General features: G+C 35.8%; 1 protein-coding gene and 1 long non-coding RNA gene across 23 annotated transcripts in view; one reads left to right on the top strand and one right to left on the bottom strand.

The window, feature by feature from the left end:
- Nucleotides 1-21,262, top strand: part of CEP128 (centrosomal protein 128) — a 394,114-nt gene that overhangs the window by 260,621 nt on the left and 112,231 nt on the right. The window lies entirely within an intron of this gene.
- LOC140639457 (uncharacterized) lies at nucleotides 6,709-21,218 on the bottom strand. The gene is made up of 2 exons (XR_012036169.1): nucleotides 20,997-21,218; nucleotides 6,709-7,667 (listed from the first exon to the last, which is right to left on the bottom strand). It is a non-coding gene; the product is annotated as an uncharacterized lncRNA (long non-coding RNA).

Here is a 21,262-nt window from a genome sequence, read left to right as displayed (position 1 = left end):
GAATATAAAACATCAGCTTTTGTACAACAGGGATCCCATGGTATATTTTATTTTTAGAGGAGTAGTATAAAGGTTCAATTAGAAGCATGGATGTCCATAGACAGTTGCAATATGGAATTATGAGGATTTAATCTAAAATGAGAATAGTTATATAGAAGGGGACAAATGCTGGAGATTTGCAGATGGTAGACAGTTCATGGTCCATAACTAATTGGTTATGGATGTAGGGAGAAGGGGAGAGGTCTAGAATGATTCTCAGGTTTCTACCTTGACTGTTTAGGTGACTGAGATGCCTTCAGATTACCTTCAACTGAGATACAGGTTATAAGGAAATAGAAGTAACCTTGGAAACTTACGTTTATGAAGGGCCATTATGTAATATAATTTAATTCTTATAATAATAGCCCTTCCAAGTAGCTAGGAATCAGTTCTCAAGGAGTGTTAAGAAGCTAATACAAGTAAGTTTAACTTAGGCAGTGACACAGCTGGTCATTTTCTCTAACTGCAAAAGTCATGCTCTTAAATTTTTAGGAGGACAGGTAGGGCGTAACAAGCATAGATTTAGACGTTGTGTTTGAGGTACCCTTAAAATATCTAGGTCAGATCTAAGAGACTTGTTAGAATTTGGAACTTAAGCTCAGAAAAATGATGGGTCTTTTAGGAGGACCAAATTGAGAGTTGTTTAAATAATGGGTACTTTCAAAGCCACATACTTATTTGTGATTGTCCAGAGGCAGAGTCAGGAGTAAGAAGAGAGCTTTAGATGAACCTTGGGAAGCATCAACATTTAAGGAGGTGGTAATAGAAGCAGAACCAGGGAAGCATACAGAGAAGAGGGGATCAGAGAGTTAAAAGAAGAAGAACATTATGGAAAAAAAGAGAAATTTGAGGAAACATCCATAGTATCCAGGGCAACAGGTAGGTCAAGTTAGATTAGTCATTTAAACATTAGGAAAGAATTGAATAAGTCATGAAAAATTTTTTTTTAAGATTTATTTGTTTATTTTAGAGAGGGAGAAAGTGTGAGGGGGAGAGGGGGAAAGCTTGAAGGATGGAAGAAGAGGGAGAGAATCCGGCTGAGTGTGGCGCCCAGTGCGAGCCCCAATCCCAGGACCCTGAGGTGGTGATGGACACCCTTTGGTGTTCCTTGGCTTATAAAGTAAGCACTGCGCTGTCTGCCTCCACAGCTCATGGCCTTCTTCCCTATGTCACTGCATCCAAATCTCCTCGGGGCTCAAATCAATAGTTGGACGCTCAACTGACTGAGCCACCCAGGTACCCCATGAAATTTGTTTTTTAGCAGTAAGGATAGTGGATTAAAAAGAAAGTTTATCCTCCATCTCTGATTTGATCCCACCTATTGCTCAAGACATACTTTATGATCTGGAAAAGAAAGAAAAGGGTGCCGCCTGTGTACCTGAATTAGACTTAGATTTATTTGTACTATGAGCTAGCCATTGAACTGACTAATAACAGAGAGACTTATCCTATTTGAAATAAAAATCTGTTACGGTAAATACTCTTTCAAGGTAAAATAACAAAGATGTTTCTGTATTCCAAAGAATGGTGGTTAGAAATGATGCGTTGTTATTGAGGTTACTGTAAATGTCATACAGCGAGTCTTTTTGTTGGTCTTGATCCATGGAAAAGTCACTTTCTATCAGAAGGAATTTGATTATGTGTTACTTGCTTTTGTACAAAGGCAGAGAGGCTGAGTTAAACTTTGTTGGTTATTCTTTGGTCCTGACAGCATGCAATGATCGCTGTCAGCTCTTCTTACCTATTCCAATGTATGAACACAGACCTCCATCAAAACAAACCATGGCTCGCTATGAGATTTTAATTCTACTCAGAGGAGAAGGGAAGTTTGCATTATCTCTTCAACTCTTCCATTTTACTCCACAGGTAGACTAGTCATTATTGAAAGATGGCAGTCAGTTGTTTCTAAGACATACAAAGAACATTATTTCCAGTGATGTGTTAATTTTAGACAAATTATAGTAGAATAAAACGATTTGGGTGGTCCACAGATTTTCATTATAAGAGACTTAACAAATATCAATAAACATATTTAAGAAGGACATACAATACTTTATTGTCTTTCAATTATAATAATACAATGAGTTTACTTCAGGCACACATTTCTGGGGGCAATTACAGTTCCCTTGTATTTTACTCTACTCCCACATTCTTCATTTGAATTGTATGTAAATATCCTTCTTGCTCTTAGTGGGAACATATTGGTGTTTTTTGCTTCAGCAACTCTTTTTTGGTAACTTATCCCATATGTTTGTTAGCCTTTGCATAAAACTATTTTGTCTGAACTCAGCTTCTGAACCATATCTTGTATGTGGCTGCCAGAATGAGGATTATTTGAGTTATTTTTATACAGTTAACTTTATAATCAGAAACATTTCAGTTATTTGAAGGTAAAAATGGGTTTAAATCTCATTTGTGGAAATAGATAAAAGAGTTTAATTTTAATATTGGTTTGGTTTTTGTTTAGTACCATTTTCTAACAGTTCACTGAGAAATGATCAATTTGTTATTGCTTTGATTTTGAAAAGATGGTAGGGTTTGAAGCCAATGACCAAGAAAGAATTCTTGAGATGTCTGGTTCAAAAAGGTGTTTTATTAAAGCACTGTGGGCAGAACGAGCGGCACTGGGTTCATGAGGAGTGGCCCATTATAGACTTTCAAGTTGGGAAGGAGTTAGGGATAGCATAAGTCTCTCAGGAGTTTTGGAAGCATTATTTCCAGAACTGTGAGGGGTTAGCTATTGTCGGGAAAAGGTCATTTATTACTATCAAATAAAACCTGAGTCATGAGACCCTTCAGATGTATATCAATGGACCATAGGCTTGGGGGATCATTGCCATCATATATCTTGGGGGTAGAGATAAAGGAAGTTTCGAAAGGAATTTTTATATGTTTGTAATAGACTTACAGGGTTCTGGGGATCAGGCTAAGATTGCCTTTTGCCCTTACTAACATCAAGGCAGCTAAGTTCTTAGAGAAATGTCACTCTGCCTGTTGCAAGCTCTAGGTAGTAAGGAAATTTAATTTTTCTTTTGTCTTTGTTTCCCACATCAGCTGGACATCGCATGTGAAATATAACCAACCATCCACATATTAGAGAGTTGGGAGACTGCATTCCATAATTTTTCTTCACATCTCAACTTTCAGAGGTTCCATATAATGGAACAAAAAGAATAGAAAAAGTGGTTTTGCAGTGGGTCATTGACTCTCAGACATTCAGAAGAATCTGAATAAAAGGGTTATTGGAGTTGAAATTTAGGTCTTGGTTGAATTCAGAGATAGTACTTCAAATATTAGGAGCTACTACTTCAGTCACCTATTTCCAGATTAGTTTTATAAGGCTAATAAGATTAATATTAGGCATTTCTTTTCATTCATTCATTCATTCATTCATTCAGTTAATATTTATTGAGTTCCTACTATTTGCTAGTCACTGTCCCTATGCTCTTGGGGCTCACTGTCTCAGTGTGGAAGGGGAAGAGCCATCATAAACAAAAAAACATGTCAGAGTATATGAAAAGTGTTATAAAGAAAAATAGAGTAAGAAAGTAGAAGGAGGAGATGTGCTATTTCTAGATTGAGTAGCCAGGTAAGGCCTCTCTGATCAGGAGAGAGTGGAGCATCTGAATGAAGAGAAGAATGAAACCCTGTGGACAGCTGGGAAGAAAACATTTCAGGCTTGCATGCCCATAAGTTGGGCTTTGTGCAAAGCCTGAGGGACACCAGGAAAAATTAAACATCGAATTACTTCTGTGGGTTAATTAGAAAAATATATCAGTGGGTATATGAGTCCCAGATTGCAGAATTCCATACAATTTATCATCTCTATACACAGATGGGTGAGAGTTACATGCCCTTAAATATTCAGAGACCACTTTACGGAAGAAGTAACACTTGAAGTAACTGTAGGATTTAACTATTCATTGTTACTTATTTGCTGAACATTTATTAATATGAAAATAAGAAGGGTATTTCAGAAAATAGAGGATTATGATCAGAAGTTTAAAAGAGAGTATACTAGTTCTTCTAACAAAGAACTGTAACAAATTACTACAAACTTGGCTTAAAACAACAGAAATGTATTCTTTCACAATTCTGAAGGCCAGAAATCTAAATCTAGTTTTACTGACCCAAAACCAAGGTATTAGCAGAGCCTCAGCCCCTCTGGTGGCTCTAAGGGAGAATCCATTCCTTGCCTTTTCAGCTTCTAGTGGCTGCTGGCATTACTTGACTTGTGGCTGCATCCCTACAGTCTTTATTCTATTGTTACTTTGTCTCTTCCTCTTCTGTATGTCTCCTCTTTCTCTGCTTTTCCTTTATAAAGACACTTATGATAACATTTAGGGCCCACCTGGATAATCTAATCCTAGATTATCTCATCTCCAGATCCTTAATTCAATCATATCTGGATAGTCTAGTATAATATCCTCATCTCAATATCTTTAACTTATTACATCTGTAAAAAATGTTACTTTATAATGTAACATTCACAGATTCCAGAGATTAGGTCTTGATATTTTTGGAGGGCCACTTCCACTGTAGGGAAGATAGGCATGTTTAACAGTACAGAGCCCGATCAAACAAAAATATAAGAATTTCTATCACGAATATTTCCTTCATGTGTTTAGCAAACATTTAATGCTTGTCTTCATGCATGTAGAAACTATTTATCAAATGTCTATAGGACACAGTGGTAGCCATGGAAGTAAACACAGACCCTGACCTTTTAGAATTCGTAGAATTTACAGACCTTATAGAATTTATACCTTATAGAGGTAAAAGTGAGGGTAGAGACATAAGGCAGAGAGCCTTTAGTACGAGGATTAGGAATTATAGAGTTATAGATCTCTTGTCCAGATCCTTAACTTCTGTGAAGAATATTGTGACTTAAGAGTGAAGAACTTGAAACCCAGAGGGGTTAACTAAATTGTCTAAATATACTTAACTCAGCAAAGTGGTGAAAGGGGAAGTACAATTTGCCTCACTATTGTACATCTCAATAACTGACCTTGATCCATGATCAGTTCCTGAGATATGATAAGCTCTTAAATTGAGGAATCATGTGCTTGGTAGTTTAGGAGTCTGTATCTACGATTTGTGTATAGAATATGTTAGTAACACTGGATCAGTAGTCCACTGATGGTCCACTAGAGGGCAGTAGTCAAAGGTTTGATGGTACATACATGCTTGGCTGCATTCATTCAACAAATATTTATTTGATTTACTTTACGTAGGTTCTGGGTTGGGAGCTTGAGACAGAATGTGAACAAAAAGAAGACATTGTATCCACTTACATGGAGTTTTCCATCTAGTTAGGGACATGGTATTACTAATCCAGAGATTATACAAATAGGTATAACAAATACTTTAAGGCCCTTGGCAGCAGAGAGCAGAGAGGCACCTGTAAGGAGGGCCTAAGAGGAGTGTTAGGTGGTCTAGTAGTTTCCTACTGATACTAACCCAAATTAACACAAACTTAGATGCTCAAATAATACAAATTTATTTCTATCAATTTCAGTTCTGGAGTCAGAACTCCAAAATGGGCTAAAATCAAGGTGTCACCAGGGCTTTCTGGATGCTCTAGGGAGAATCTGAAGCTTCCCACAGTCCTTGGCTCATAGCCATAGGAGGAGACTGAGTCCTCCTTGTATCATGTCACTCTGACAACCTTGCTTCTGTCTTCACATCTCATCCTCTCACTCTTCTGCCTCCCTCTTTTATGTTTAAGGATTCTTTTGGCATTCTAGGATATTCTATGTATTTTATTATCATCTGATTAACAACGTAATTCCATCTCCAAAGCTGATTCTCCTTTGCTATGTAATCTAATGTATTCCTAGGTTCCTGGGATTGGGATGGGGACATTTTTGAGGCTATTATTTTGTCTACCACAGGTAGGACAGACCATTTTAAGCATTTTAGTTTTAGCCTAAGAACACTGAGAGTCTATTGCTGGGTTTTAAGCAGGCTGGGGACATATGGTCAGATTTGTGTTTTAAAAAGGTAATTCTGACTAAGAGGGGAGAAGAGCTGGAGAGGCCACTTAAGAAGCTATTCCAGTCCCAGAAAAAATATAATTAGCTTGGAGTAGTGGTAATGGAGATGATGAGAACCAGCTGGCCTTGAGAAATTATTATCAGATTCTATGAGAGATTAGAGAGAGGGGTGCAGAACCTAAAGACTATATGGTACTATTCCCTGGAAGAGAGAACACTAGAAGAGGAATAGTTTTCAGGAAAAGAATAACATGTTGTTTTTCTGCATACCCTGGAGGCAACAATAGTAGGAGGGGGGAAGCATGAAAATAGAGACTTTTTGGAGTGAGGATTGGCATGGGTTGAGAATTGCATATGAAAACTAGAAAAGAGAGGAGCTATAGCTTTATACTATAAAACATAAAGTGTTTCCTGTATTATTGGAAAGCCATAATGGTAGGCAGTGGGGGTGGAGATGGATATTGAATTGGGAGGTAGCATTTTTATTTATTTGAGTATTAGTAACTCACTAAATTTCTAATGTTCCATGCACGCATCTAGCAAGCAGTCCCTGATTACCATACATACATACAGCTTCCACACTGTGGAGTAACATAAAGGTAGAAGACACAGATACTCACAGACAAATAATATTTCAGAAAACAAGAGGACAAATAAGTAGCAATACATAATAGGAATATGAAGATGCACTTTTATTTATTCACTTAGGATTATGTTCATTTGCTCACTGAAAAATCTGTATTAAATGAACCATTGTCTGACACATAGTGGCTACTCTCCATAAATGGATAGATTGATTAATTTATTGAAAACCTAATATTAGTCGTTGTTGTATAACATTATATTCTCTTAATGTAATGACTGGGTGTTGTTCTTGCCTTCCAAATTGAAAATTTTAGTCCTTAGGAGCTAACAATATAATACAATAGTGCAATAACAGAGTCATGTTTGGCTGTTGTGAATGATGGTGGAAGGGCCTAATTTGGAGCTGAAATTCTGAAGAGGGAAGAGAGAATGCAGAGAGGCAGGGATGATGTCAAATCTTCCTATAATGTATTGTGTATTGTATTCAGTGTGTCATATCTCTTCTAGGTCCAAATCAAAGAGAAATTCAATTAGCAAATGTCTCATCTATAATTGAGTATGCGGTCCAAGGAGAATATTGTAATGAATTTTCATTGACAGACTCAGTAAGTGATCAGAGTTGTAGGAAATAAAGCTAGGAATAGTTCTTTAAGGCTATTGAAAGGTAGGCATTAGAGGTAGTTGGAATGAGCAAGCCAAATAATGGGATTGATCAGAGGGAATCAGCTTCTAGGAGGAGAGAACATATTTAGAACACACTGAGTTATGAATCTGAGGGGCTGGTGCTTTGGAGCAGGGTAATATGTTAATGGCTCACCAAAAATATTAAGGCAAATGCAAACTGGTAGACCAGGTTGTAGGAAGTGACTGGTGGTTCTTATATAAGAAGGAAAATCTTATGAAGGTTGTGAAATTTTGATCTTTTGAAAATTGGAGATTGTCATCTTGACTGTGTTGAGGATATACTGTAGTAGAGAGAAAATGTAGATAAACTGTTTGAAGACTTTAGTTACAATCCAAGCATCAGGAGATGAGCCAGAGTGGTAGCTGTGGAAATGGGGAAGAAAAAAAAAAAGACATGTGAGTGACTTCGTAGAAGAAGGAAGGGAGAAAAGAGAAAGAAATAAGAGACCACTGAGAGTATGAGATTGTTTTCTCTGAACCAGAAGTTAAGAATAAATGATGGCTAGGGTAAAGGGAGAATAACAACATTAGTTCTATCTTCTGCTCGATACAATCTGAAGAAAATATGTACCAAACTTAACTCACCAATTGAGAAAATATAAAATATTGAAAGGTTGTACAAATTACTACTTTCCTTTTTTTTTCTATTTGTGTCTTCATGGAAATTCTATATTGATTTAGTGCGTGCCACTTTCAGATTTTTAAAATAATAATAAATGTCCTTAGAGATCATTTTCATTGTTTTAAAAATTTCCACACAGAAATGCCCTTCAGGAATCTTTGGTATCAAAATCCAAAAAGTGTTCCCAGGAGGAAAATATTAAGGATTCATTCATCTATGAGAATGTAGTCAATGGGGCAGCCTGGATGGCTCAGTGGTTTAGCGCCGCCTTCAGCCCAGGGCATGATCCTGGAGACCAGAGATGGAGTCCCACGTCAGGCTCCCTGTATGAAGCCTGCTTCTCCCTCTGCCTGTGTTTCTGCCTCTCTCTGTCTCTCTCTGTCTCTCATGAATAAATAAAATCTTGACAAAAAAAAAAAAAAAAAAAAAAGAGAGAGAGAGGGAGAGAGAAAGTAGTCAATGTAAAGGGAAAGTTGGTATCAATGGGTTTCCAGCAAGAAGCCTTATTTCTCAACAGTTTTTTTTCTCTCCACAAAGCATTCTAATAAATTTATCTGAAAAACTAAATTAATTATAACTTGCCTAAGTTTAAACCTTGTAGGACAGAATCTGAACTCAGTAATGTAGCATTCAGGATCCTTAGTGACCCACAGCTCCAGCCTCATCTCCTGACGCCTGTATATCTCCAGCCACAGAAGTTGTTGATATTTCAAATATTAATGAAGACACATGTAGCACAGGTACTTGCTGCTCTAGACATGCACACCCAAGAAAGTGTGGTTTCACAATCTTACCAGTCCATGAAGTAGCTCTTAACCTTGATAAATTCGTCATGGTCTAGGGTCTGTTACTTAGACTAGACTTACAGATGAAGAGTTTTAAAGGAGCAGATTTATTTTAACTAGGAACATATAATCGTCCATTTTAATATTACTGAGGACTTATTTGAACCAGGGAACTAAGCAAAGAACATATAATAGGGAATGGGGTAGAGCTCATCCCCAACCTCACAAAACCTGTGGTCCAGCTGGTGGATGGAAGCACATAGTAGGAAGTCCTGCTTGTCCAATGTATAGGAGCAGGGGTGCTTTAAGCAGGAGAGTGATATAAGTAGAACTGTATCATAATACCCATATAAGACTTTATGGTGAAACTTCTATAATGAGAAGTGTTACTACCAACAAGCAGACCTCTTGTGCCAACATGCATTATCCCAATGGAGCAAAGTCATAAAAGGAAGACTTTGCTTTTTCTCTTTAGATTAGCAAACTTGAAAAAATAGTAACAAATGTAGTACAGACTAACACAATAGTACTTTCATTCATTCTTAGGGCATACTTCTAAAGTGGTATAAGAACATGGAAAATAGCTCAGCATTAATTTATAAAGCTGAATGTATGCTTGCTAGCTGAGTCAGCAATTCCATTGCTAGGCATACACCCAAAAGAAACTCTTTGCACACCTGAACCGGATTATGCGCCATTAGTAACTGCATAAAATTGAAAACATACTGCATGCCCACCCGTAGAAGAATAAAAAAACTTGTGGCATATTTATTCAACAGGATGCTAAAAAACAGTTTAAACAAATGTATTATGTGTATCAACTCATCACCATGGCCATCTCACAATTATAAAGTTGAGAACAGCAAGTCACAAAAGAACACATGCAGTATAATTATATAATGTCAAAAGACAGCAAAATGAAACGTTTACAGATATGTACAAATAGAAAACGATAAAGAACAATTCTGAATAATAGTCATAGTATATATTCTGCCTATTTTTCTGAATTTTCTGTGTTTATTATTATGTAATATCCTTGCTGTTGTGTTTCAGATATATGTTTTTATGTGTTTTAGAATAAGCCAATTATCAATCTATAGTTTGGTAAGGAGTCAGGATACTGGAAAGCTGAATAACATATTGGCTAAGAATATGAACTTTAGAGTCAGGCAAACAGTGTTCCAAATTCTGCCTCTCTCATTTTGTAATTGTGAAGTTTGTCTAAGTATTCAGAATATACCACTGAGTAAAAGAAGCAAAATTCCCTATCCTCATGCAGGTTATCCTCTTGCAGTTAGAAATAAATGTTTATGAATTCTCAAAATAGTGAGCTCCCTGGAATACAGGCTCAGTGCTTTATTTATCTAAGTATGTCTGGCATCTAAATCTGGCACATAGTAGGTATGTTAATAGAATTGAATCTATGACTATGTTTATAGAATTAAACTGAATTGTGTAAAAAAGTGAACATTGTACTTTGTACTTCTATGGAACAAGAAAAATACAAATTGTTCTAAGCTTTGTCAATCACAGTTGCAACCTCAAATCAAAGATCAGCTTCCTAGAGCTTCACTCATTGATCTTAAAAGTCTCTGAATAATATATAGAATATCGGTAGTATTTTCTTTAAATATGAAAAACAGAGATGAGTAAACCTAATAATATATGAACACCTTTGTAGTCTCTAATTTGAATTTTATCTACTATCTAGTTCTTTAGGCCAGTCATTTATTTACATTTCAGTGCCAAGTGAACTGCATTTTTCACTTCTTAGAAAACTGCATTCTCTTCCCTCTGCAATCCTAAACTTATTCCTGTATACTAGAAAACTGTTACTGACTCCTTTAGTTTCAAAGTTAGATGGCAGTGCAGTTTTTATATTATGTCCTGTGTGTGTGTGCACAAGTGCATGCCTCTGTGGGTGTTATAGAAATAAAGCAAATGTTTATATTTCTCAAGTAAAGAATCCTTAGTATTCATCAGATTCTCAAAGCAGGTAATAACTAATCTGTAGCCAGATATTAGGTTCTCTAGAAAATGGGGTTATTATAAATAAAAAAGAGAATGATGACCATTACATATATGTAGTCTGTACATTTCTGGTTATTCTTTTAAGTGAAATTGCTGGGTCAAAAAAGTTTGAATATTAAGTCTCTTAGTACAAAAATAAAAATTACCATCTAGTAAATTGGCATTGCAGATTTTCTTTTACATTGGCCATTCAACAAAAAATAGAAGCCCAAATAAAACATCTTAGGGAAGGCAGCCCCAGTGGCTCAGCGGTTTAGCGCTGCCTTCAGCCCAGGGGTGATCCTGGAGACCCGAGATGGAGTCCCACATCGGGCTCCCTGCGTGGACCCCGCGTCTCCCTCTGCCTGTGTCTCTGCCTCTCTCTCTGTGTGTCTCTCATGAGTAAATAAATAAAACCTTAAAAAAAATGTTATTAAAAAAAAACATCTTAGGGAAAATTGTTTGACATTGTAAGATTACAATCTTAATACAATCTTGTAATCTTAATATTACTCTCTGTTCACAATGTATTAGATTGTGCCCTCACTGTAAATTTTTATGATTCTAGATATTACAGATTTATTTCTTTGTCTTTTTGCATCTAGATTGAATAAGTTATTTTTATTATATTGATCAGTCTTTACAAAATAAAGATGTGATTACATTCTGCCATGAAAATAAATCGTGAATTTTTTAATTTTAAATTCATTTAATTAATACATTATTAGTTTAAGAAGTAGAGGTTAGTGGTTAGTGATTCATACCTAGTGTTCATTACATATGTACTCTCCTTAATGCCCATCACCCAGTCACCGCATCCCCTTATCCCTCTCCCCTCCAGTGACCCTGTTTGTTTCCTGTGATTAAGAGTCTCTTACGGTTTGTCTCCCATTTTGTCTTGTTTCATTTTTCATCTCTTCCCCTATGATCCTCTGTTTTGTTTCTTAAATTCTATATATGAGTGAGATCATATGATAACTGTCTTTCTCTGATTGGCTTATTTCACTTAGCATAATACCCTCTAGTTCCATCCACATCATTGCAAATCAAAAAATTCCATTTTTTCTGATGGCTGAGTATTCATCTGTCAATGTACATCTGGGCTCTTTCCATAGTTTGGATATTGTGGACATTGTCACTATAAACATTGGGGTGCAGGTGCCCTTTCAGATCATTACATTTGTGTCTTTGGGGTAAATACCTAGTAAAGCAATTGCTGGGTCATAGAGTAGGTCTATTTTCAACTTTTTGAGGAACCTCCTTCCTGTTTTCCAGAGTGGCTGCAGCTTGCATTCCCACCAACAGTGTAAGAGGGTTCCCCTTTCTCCATACCTTCGCCAACATCTGTGGTTTCCTGAATTGTTAATTTTAGCCATTCTGACTGGTGTGAGGTAGTATCTCATTGTGGTTTTGCTTTGTATTTGTATTGATTTGATTTGTATTTCCCTGATGCCGGGTGATGTTGAGCATTTTTTTCAAGTGTCTATTGGCCATTTGTATGTCTTCTTTGGAAACATGCCTATTCATTGATTGGATTATTTATTCTTTAGATGTTGAGTTTGATAGGTATTTTTTATAGATTTTGAATACTAGCCCTTTATCTGATAAGATAGTAAGGAGGTTCCTCAAAAAGTTGAAAATAGAGTTACCCTATGACCCAGCAATTGCTTTACTAGGTATTCACCCCAAAGATGCAAATATAGTGATCTGAAAGGGCACCTTCACCCCAATGTTTATAGCAGCAATGTCCACTATAGCCAAACTATGGAAAGAGCCCAGATATCCATTGACAGATGAATGGATAAAGAAGATGTGGTATGTATATAAGTTGCTGCCTGTGTTCATCTCTAGGATTTTGATGGATTCCTGTCTTACATTTAGGCCTTTCATCCATTTTGAATTTATTTTTGTGTATGGTGTAAGGAAATGATCAGTTTCATTCTTCTGCATGTGGCTGTCCAATTATCCCAACACCATTTGTTGAAGAGACTTTTTTCCATTGGATATTCTTTCCTGCTTTGTTGAAGATTAGTTGACCATAGAGTTGAGAGTCCATTTTTGGGTTCTCTGTTCTGTTCCATTGATCTATGTGTCTGTTTTTGTGCCGGTACCATACTGTCTTGATCACAACTTTGTAATAGAGCTTGAAGTCTGGAACTGTGATGCCACTAGTTTTCATTTTCTTTTTAACATTCCTTTGGTTATTTAGATCTTTGCTGGATCCATACAAATTTTAGGATTATTTGTTCGAGCTCTGTGAAAAAAGTTGATATTTTGATAGGGATTATGTTGAATGTATAGATTGCTCTTTGTAGCATAGACATTTTAACAGTATGTGTTCTTCCAATCCATGAGCATGGAACATTTTTCTTTGTATCTTACTCAATTTCTTTCATCAGTGTTCTGTAGTTTTCTGAGTACAGATCATTTACCTCTTTGGTTAGGTTTATTCCTACATATATTATGGTTTTGGGTACAACTATAAATGAGATTGACTCTTTCTTCTCTCTCATTGTTAGTGTATAGAAATGCAACTGATTTCTGTGCATTAATTTTATATCCTGCTACTTTGCTGAATTCCTGTATGAGTTCTTACAATTTTGGGGTGGAATCTTTTGGGTTTGCCACATGGAAAATCATGTCATCTGTGAACAGTGAGAGTTTGACTTATTTGCCAATTCAGGTGCCTTTTATTTCTTATCCCATTGGTCGTGGTGAATAATACTTTGAATGTACTGTTGGATCCTCTTGGCTAGTATTTTGGTGAGAATTTTGGCATCCATGTTCATCAGGGATATTGGTCTGTAATTCTCCTTTTTGGTGGGGTCTTTGGTTTAGGGATCAAGGTAATGCTGGCCTTATAGAAAGAGTTTGGAGGTTTTCCTCCCATTTTTATTTTTTGAAGCAGCTTCAGAAGAATAGGTATTAATTTTTCTTTAAGTGTTTTGTAGAATTCCCCTGGGAAGCCATCCAGCCCTGGATTCTTATTTGTTGGGAGATTTTTGGTTACTGCTTCAATGTCCTTGCTGGTTATGGGTCTGTTCAGGTTTTTTTAATTTCTTCCTGTTTCAGTTTTGGTAGCTTATATAGTCTCTAGGAATGCATCCATTTCTTCCAGATTGCCTAATTTGTTGGTATAAAGTTGCTCATACTATGTTTTTATAATTGTATTTCTTCATTGTTGGTTGTGGTCTCTCCTTTTTCATTCATGATTTTATTTATTTGGGTCCTTCCTCTTTTCTTTTTGTTAAGTTTACCTAGGGGTTTATCAATCTTATTAATTCTTCAAAGAATGAGCTCCTAGTTTTATTGATCTGTTCTACCTTCTTCTGGTTTCTACTTCATTGATTTCTGCTCTAATCTTTATTATTTCTCTTCTCCTGCTGGGTTTAGGCTTTATTTGCTGTACCTTCTCCAGATCCTTTAGGTGTAAGTTTAGGTTATGTATTTGAGACCTTTCTTATTTCTTGAGAAAGGCTTGTATTGCTATATACTTCCCTCTTGGGACTGCCTTTGCTGCATTCCAAAGGTTTTGAACAGTTTTCTTTTCTTCTTTCTTTCTTTCTTTCTTTCTTTCTTTCTTTCTTTCTTTCTTTCTTTCTTTCTTTCTTTTTTAACAGTTGTGTTTTATTTTTCATTTGTTTCCATGATTTTTTAAAAATTCTTCTTTAATTTCCTGGTTGACCCATTCATTCTTCAGTAAGATGCTCTTTATCCTCCGTGTATTTGAGTTCTTTCCAAATTTCCTCTTGTGATTGAGTTTGAGTTTCAAAACATTGTGGTCTGAAAATATGCAAGGAATTATCAGAATCTTTTGGTACCAGTTGAGACCTGATTTGTGACCCGGTATGTAATCTGTTCTGAGGAATGTTCCTTGTACATTCAAGAGGAATATGTATTCTGTTGCTTTAGAATGGAATGCTTCTGAAAATATCTGTGAAGTCCATCTGGTCCAATGTATCATTCAGAGTCCTTGTTTTCTTGTTAATCTGCTTAGATAACCTGTCCATTGCACTGAGTCGGGTGTTAAAGTCCTCTACTATTATATTATTATCAATGTTTTTCTTTAATTTTGTTATTAATTGGGTTATATAATTGGCTGTTCCCATGTTAGGTGCATAAATATTTATAATTGTTAGATCTTCTTATTGGATAGACCCTTTAATTATGATATGGTGTCCTCCCTCATCTCTTATTATAGTCCTTGGTTTAAAATCTAATTTGTCTGATACAAGGATTGCTACCCCAGCTTTCTTTTGATGTCTATTAGCATGATAAATGCTTTTCCACCTCTTAACTTTAAATCTGGAGGTGACTTTCAGTCTAAAATGAGTTTCTTGCAGGCAGCATATTGATGGTTCTTGCTTTTTTATCCAATCTGATACCCTGTCTCTTTTGATTGGGGAAGTTAGCCCATTTGCATACAGAGTAGTTATTGAAAGATATGAATTTAGTGCCATTGTATTACCAGTAAAGCCACTGTTTCTGTATATTGTCTCTGTTCCTTTCTGGTTTATGTTACTTTTGGGTTCTCTCTTCACTTAAAGGATCCCGTTTAGTATTCCTTGCAGGGCTGTTTTAGTGAACACAAATTCTTTTAGTTTCTGTTTGTCCTAGAAGCTTTTTATCTCTCCTAATTTGAATGAACTACTAGCTGGATAAAGCATTCTTGGCTGCATATTTTTCTCACTTAGCATCCTGAATTTATGATGTCAGTCCTTTCTGGCCTTCTAGGTCTCTATGGATAGGTCTGCACCCATCTAATATCTCTACCCTTGTAAACTATGGACTTCTTATCCCCAAGGTGCTTTCAGGATTTTTCTCTTTGTCTCTGAGACTTGCAAGTTTCACTATTATATGTTGGGGTGTTGACCTATTTTTATTGATTTTGAGGTTCTCTGTGCCTCCTGGACTTGAATGCCTGTTTCCTTCCCCAGATTAGGGAAGTTTTTCATTAGAGTATGCTCCACTATACCGTCTGACACTCTCTCTTCTTCTAATGGGATTCCAATTATTCTAATATTGTTTCACTTTATAGTATCACTTATCTCTCAAATTCTTCCTCATGATCCAGTAGTTATCTCTCCTTTTCTCAGCTTCTCTATTCTCCACCATTTTGTCTTCTGTATTAGTAATTCCCTCTTTTGTCTCATTTATCCTAGCACTTAGAGCTTCCATTTTTTATTGCATGTCATTAATAGCCTTTTTTATTTCAACTTGATTAGATTTTAGTTCTTTTATTTCTCCAAAAAGGGATTCTCTAGTGTCATCTATGCTTTTTTTCTAGCCCAGCTAGTATCTTTATAATTGTTATTGTGAACTCTAGTTCTGACATCTTACTTAGGCCCATACTGATTAGGTCCCTGGCAGTAGTGCCTCTTGCTCTCTTTTTTGAGGTGAGTTTTTGCATCTTGTCATTCTTGCATAAAGTGGTGGCTTTTTTATTTGTAGAGTTGCAGCTATTCTTGTCTTAGATCTCCAGTTGAGTTTGCAGGTGTTCAGAATGATTTGATAGCTATCTAGCTGAATTCCTGGGACCAGACAAAACTATGGTCTCCTACTCCTCTGCCTTCTTGGACTCCTCCACCATCTTGGATTCCTCCAAGTATTTCGGCTTAGTATACTAAAGTTTTCCTTATCTATATAATTCAGAGGCAATGTATGTATTATTGTAAGAAGCCAACATCTATTGTAACTTGTTTTTTTTGCCATATGACTCAATTTTTTTTTTTTTTTTTTACAGAGGTAGATTTTGGAGTGTTTCTTAAGAGTTTCATTTTCATATGCTAAAGAGTCTTTCGTAATGTTAAATATTAAATTAACTACCTATAAACTACTATCCTAATGAATTCATCGTACATCTAAGTTTAAACTCGAAAGCCTATAGAAAATTTAAATGTTAAATATCATGTTACATTGTCATAGTGGTAATTATAAATGTTCAATTCTATTTGCTTACAGAATTCTTTGATTTCTCCAAAATCACAGGTTAGATAATTATAGCGTATTGTTCTGTGTTTAATAGAATTCAATTTTTGTTTATAATTTAATGCAATGTAAGAGAAATGTCCACTATAGTCTATAAAAATATGTGATTATTTAAGAGTAATAATTGACAATTTTTATCAGCTTTTAAACCACTGATATACTGGTATATTTATATTGATCACTGCTAGAGCAGTGTTGAACAAAGCAGATGGGGTTAATCTGTGTCCAATACTACAGATTGCTTTTTCTTTTGAGGGTAATAGTTGTATGAACATATCATCTATGTAAGGTTTCAAGGATAAATGAAATATTAAAGTATCCTAAACTTTTATGCTAGGTGATATGGTTTAGAAATTTACAAATTCGTTGAATTCATTATAGAGTTTCATGCTAGGGTCAATGATAGCAAACCCCATGATTAAAACACATTAAATTCACTCTTAAATAGATTTGTCTGAAACCAATTCAAAATATATTTTATCAGGTTACCTAATTCCCATGTTGTTCCATAACTATAGTATCTCAGGAATATGTGACTCAAAGTCACACTAGGAGTGAGTAAGTCACTGATGGAAAAGAAAAGAAAAATAAGCCAAAAAAAACCCTCAAACCAATTAAAATCAACAAATAATAAAACCACTTTTGCGTAAACTGTAGGTCTGTCTAGACTAAATGCCTCATGTTGATGTACATTAATAAGGCTTTTGCTTGTGTGAAAAAAAATTTAGTAGAACCCTTCTTTTTTTAACCTGTATCTAGACTTTTGTTTCTTAGTTCTCCAAAATAGAATTGTCCCTACCTTAAACACACACATACACTTCTAATATATGTGTTAAGGATTACCTTTCTCTTTTGAATTACAGAACCCTATCTCAGAGGAACCTTGTCATTTCACCACAAAATGTAAAAAATAGAAAAATAAAGATATAAAACCCTATCATTTCTCAAAAGAGGAAAAGGAAATGCAATTACCATGTGTCCGTTCTGCTGGACATTTAACACACTGTGCATTTAATCTTCAACACGACCTTGTAGGGTACATATAACTAGATACATATAAATGAATAAAGAAACCAGCCTCAGAGGACATAGCTTGTCAAAGACTATACAGTGAGCATTACTGATCCCAGGTTTAGAACCCTAGCCTCACTGGGAAGTCAAAGACCAATTTTTTTGGTTATTTTTTTTTAAGATTTTAGTTATTTATTTATTCATGAGAGACACAGAAAGAGAGACAGAGACACAGGCAGAGGGAGAAGCAGGCTCCATGCAGGGAGCCCAACATGGGACTCCATCCCAGGACTCCAGGATCATGACCTGGGCTGAAGGCAGCATTTAACCACTGAGCCACCCGGGCTGCCCCTTGATTATTGGTAAATATCAAAATGCCAGTCATTTGGAAAGAAAGTAGTGAATGGTAGGAGCTATAAGTAATCTTGATTAAAATGACATTAAACCTAGTTTAAGGAAAAAAAAAAAAACTGGCTTAAAAAAATGGAGCTGGGAATTATTTAGGTTATTTCTTGAGTTAGGAACTAAAAATACAAATGTAGTCTAACTGTGGCACGAGAAAATTCATTTCTGTCATCCAAAAATGTTACTCTATTAACCAATCAACTCTTTTACATTTAAAGCTTCCTTATTTGTTAACTTTTAGGGCTCGTAAGCAGTGACAGTATGGTCCTTGTTAGCTGTAGGCAGAAATCCTATCATCTTACTTATTAGTAAGTGATAGCAAGCAAAGACTTAATTTTCAGTAGTTCCAGTAAAAGTCTTGGGACTGGTACTCCTTAACTTTGATTTATCTAACTGTGTATATGCTGCTTTTAAACCCGTCCCCAGTTATGGTACTCTAATTGACCAGATTTCAGTCACTTGTTCAAAGCTAAAACTGGATAATGGATTTAGCCCTACAAGAACTTTATAGGATGAATATGGGAGAGGGTGGTTGCCAAAGCAAAATCTGGGCAAAAGGGAAAAATGGAGACTGGACAGGCAAAATCGATAGACATGTTTTGTAGCTGTATGTTATGTTAAGAATTGAGCCTGTTAAAGCCATGTCAGTTCATATTTTGAAATTGGTTGAAATACCCTCTTTTCTCTAGCTTCTACTACATGTAACCAATTGTGCAAAGTGCTTTTCCTAATTTGATACTTGATACTATGTCTAAAGACATTCAGTCAAGATAAAGAAAATGTACATTATTTGTTGAAAATGCAAGCAAATACCAATAAGCAGATATCTATAGTGATCCCAAGGGTAAGAAAGGAAAATCTTTACTGCCAGCATTCACTATTTAGGATAGCAGATGCATTAATCTATGTTTCTAAATAAAATCTCAAGCACATGTCTATAATCATCTACTTACTATTCAGATGGAAAGTTCCTGTTGGAGGTTAGTTTGAGCTGTCAAACTACCATGTGGGTCTGTAGCAGTAAAAAGCTCTGAATTTTCTGTCCTTGCAACCTAAGCCTTTTCACTGGTATACTTACTCCTGAGAATAAGCTGCCTCCAAAAAAGCACTGCTGAGGAGATTTTGAACATGACTTAAACACACACACAGCCTGAGTGAGGTAAATGTGTTAGGTTACTCGAAAAACTCTTAAGGGAAATCGAATGCAATCTCTGATATGGAACTTTCATTTTATAGCCTGGTGGGGTTATTGCTCTAGTTCTTTTTTTTTTTTTTTTTTTTTTTGCTCTAGTTCTTTTATGTCTAACACCAAAAATCTGAGTGAGCAGGCACTGGGATTGACTTTATTAAGCTCAAAAAATAAACTTCAAATTATTTTTCTAAGTATCTTTATTTCTCTTCTTCTTTTTCTAAAGCTACTCCTGAACTAGGTAATTTCTAAATATTTCTCTTAAATAAGACCTAAATAAATTTATAATTTATTACACTTATCAGCATATCTACAATAAATGATAATCATTTAATTCACTATTTGTTCATGAATTTACCCATCAAGTGGTAGTTGAACATCCATTAAGTTCTGACAGCAGCATTAGCACTATAAATAGATAAATGTTTCAGGTGATTGATGCTTACTTGTAAGCATGAATATTTGTTTTAATTGTATCTGAGGCTTTCAATAAGGGCTTTACAGCTCTTTGTTTTCCCTTACCTCCTTAAGCAGAATATGCCATGCATTTATTTAATGACTCGGGGCAGTTGTTCCCAACTTAATGATTGTACTCTAATGAAATCCTTATCCGCAGCATCAACTGAAGATACAGCACTACTTGGTCTTCTTGCATCATGCTCAAACATTCCTATGTCTCTTTCCTTCCATATTCTGCGAGATTGCTTCTTCTAGCTATCAAGAGTGCATTCTTCTGTCAGTTTTCTAGAATCTCCACATGCCCAAGTATGATTGTCTTATTTAAATATCAGTTGCCTAAAAAATACCCAGTCACGATTTTATGGAATATAAAAGTCCTTACACTCTGAGGAAAGCATTGAGAGTTTTACCTGTGAATAAAATGTATAATGTTTTGGATGCATGGATTCTGGAGCATCTCTTCTGACTTTTCAGTATCATTTCCCCTGTACCTCAAACTTTCATGCATATATGAATTGGGGAAAGGGTAAAATGATATGTCTTTGGAGAGAGGATACTGTTTTCCGGACTGCATTCTAAAAATTGAGATCACTAGGTATTTAGAGAAGACATGTGCTATTCAGATAATTTCTAAAATTACTTTATTACTCTGATAATTTTTCTTTTTAAAAAGATTTTATTATTTGAGCGAGAGAGAGAATGAGAGAGAGAGAAAGAGAGAAAGAGAGAGTGAAAGAGAGAAAGAGAGAGACACTCCACATTGAGTAGGGAGCCCAACACAGTGCTCGATCCCAGGACCCCAGGATCACGACCTGAACCAAAGGCAGACACAACCCACTGAGCAACCCAGGCGCCCTGTATTCTGATAATTTCTAAAATTATTTTGTTTTTAGGTATTTTCAGTATAAAATTGGGACATAAATTATATGAAAGCTCTCAGTTGTTCAACAAACTCCTCTAGGATTTGCTTTAGGGAGAGAAAAATTGGCTGGATTTATACCTTTTCATTTTGGTTGTGTTTTTGTATTTCCCTAGTTGTGAAACACATAAACATAAAATGCAAAATCAAATTGTTCATATCCTTGTTTCCTAGGAACCAGAGATGAAACTCAATAAAAATTAAGGTAAAAAGGCACAGGACCAGATATTACCTGGTGGAAGCAGGAATATAAAGAGTTCCTGTATTAGTTCCTTTACTGCTGCTATAACAAATTACTACAAACCTGGTGTCTTAAAACAACACAACTCTATCCTCTTAGAGTTTTAGAAGTCAGAAGTCTGAAACCCATTTGCAGTGTTAATGTTAAGGTGTCCACAGGGCTGGTTCCCTCTGAAAGCTCTGAGAATAAAATCCATTTTCTTGCCTTTTTCAGCTTCTCATAGTTGCTGGTAGCTTGGTTTGTGGCCCCTTCCTCCACTGTCAGAGTATGACCCTCTGACTCCTGCTCCATTGTCACAAAGCCTTCTTCTCTCCTGCAGTCAAATCTTC

The sequence above is a fragment of the Canis lupus genome, chromosome 9 (genome assembly GCF_048164855.1).
Source record: "Canis lupus baileyi chromosome 9, mCanLup2.hap1, whole genome shotgun sequence".
Taxonomy (NCBI): Eukaryota; Metazoa; Chordata; class Mammalia; order Carnivora; family Canidae; genus Canis; species Canis lupus.
Note: the sequence above shows the minus strand (reverse complement) of the source record. Positions and strands in the feature narration are given on the sequence as shown.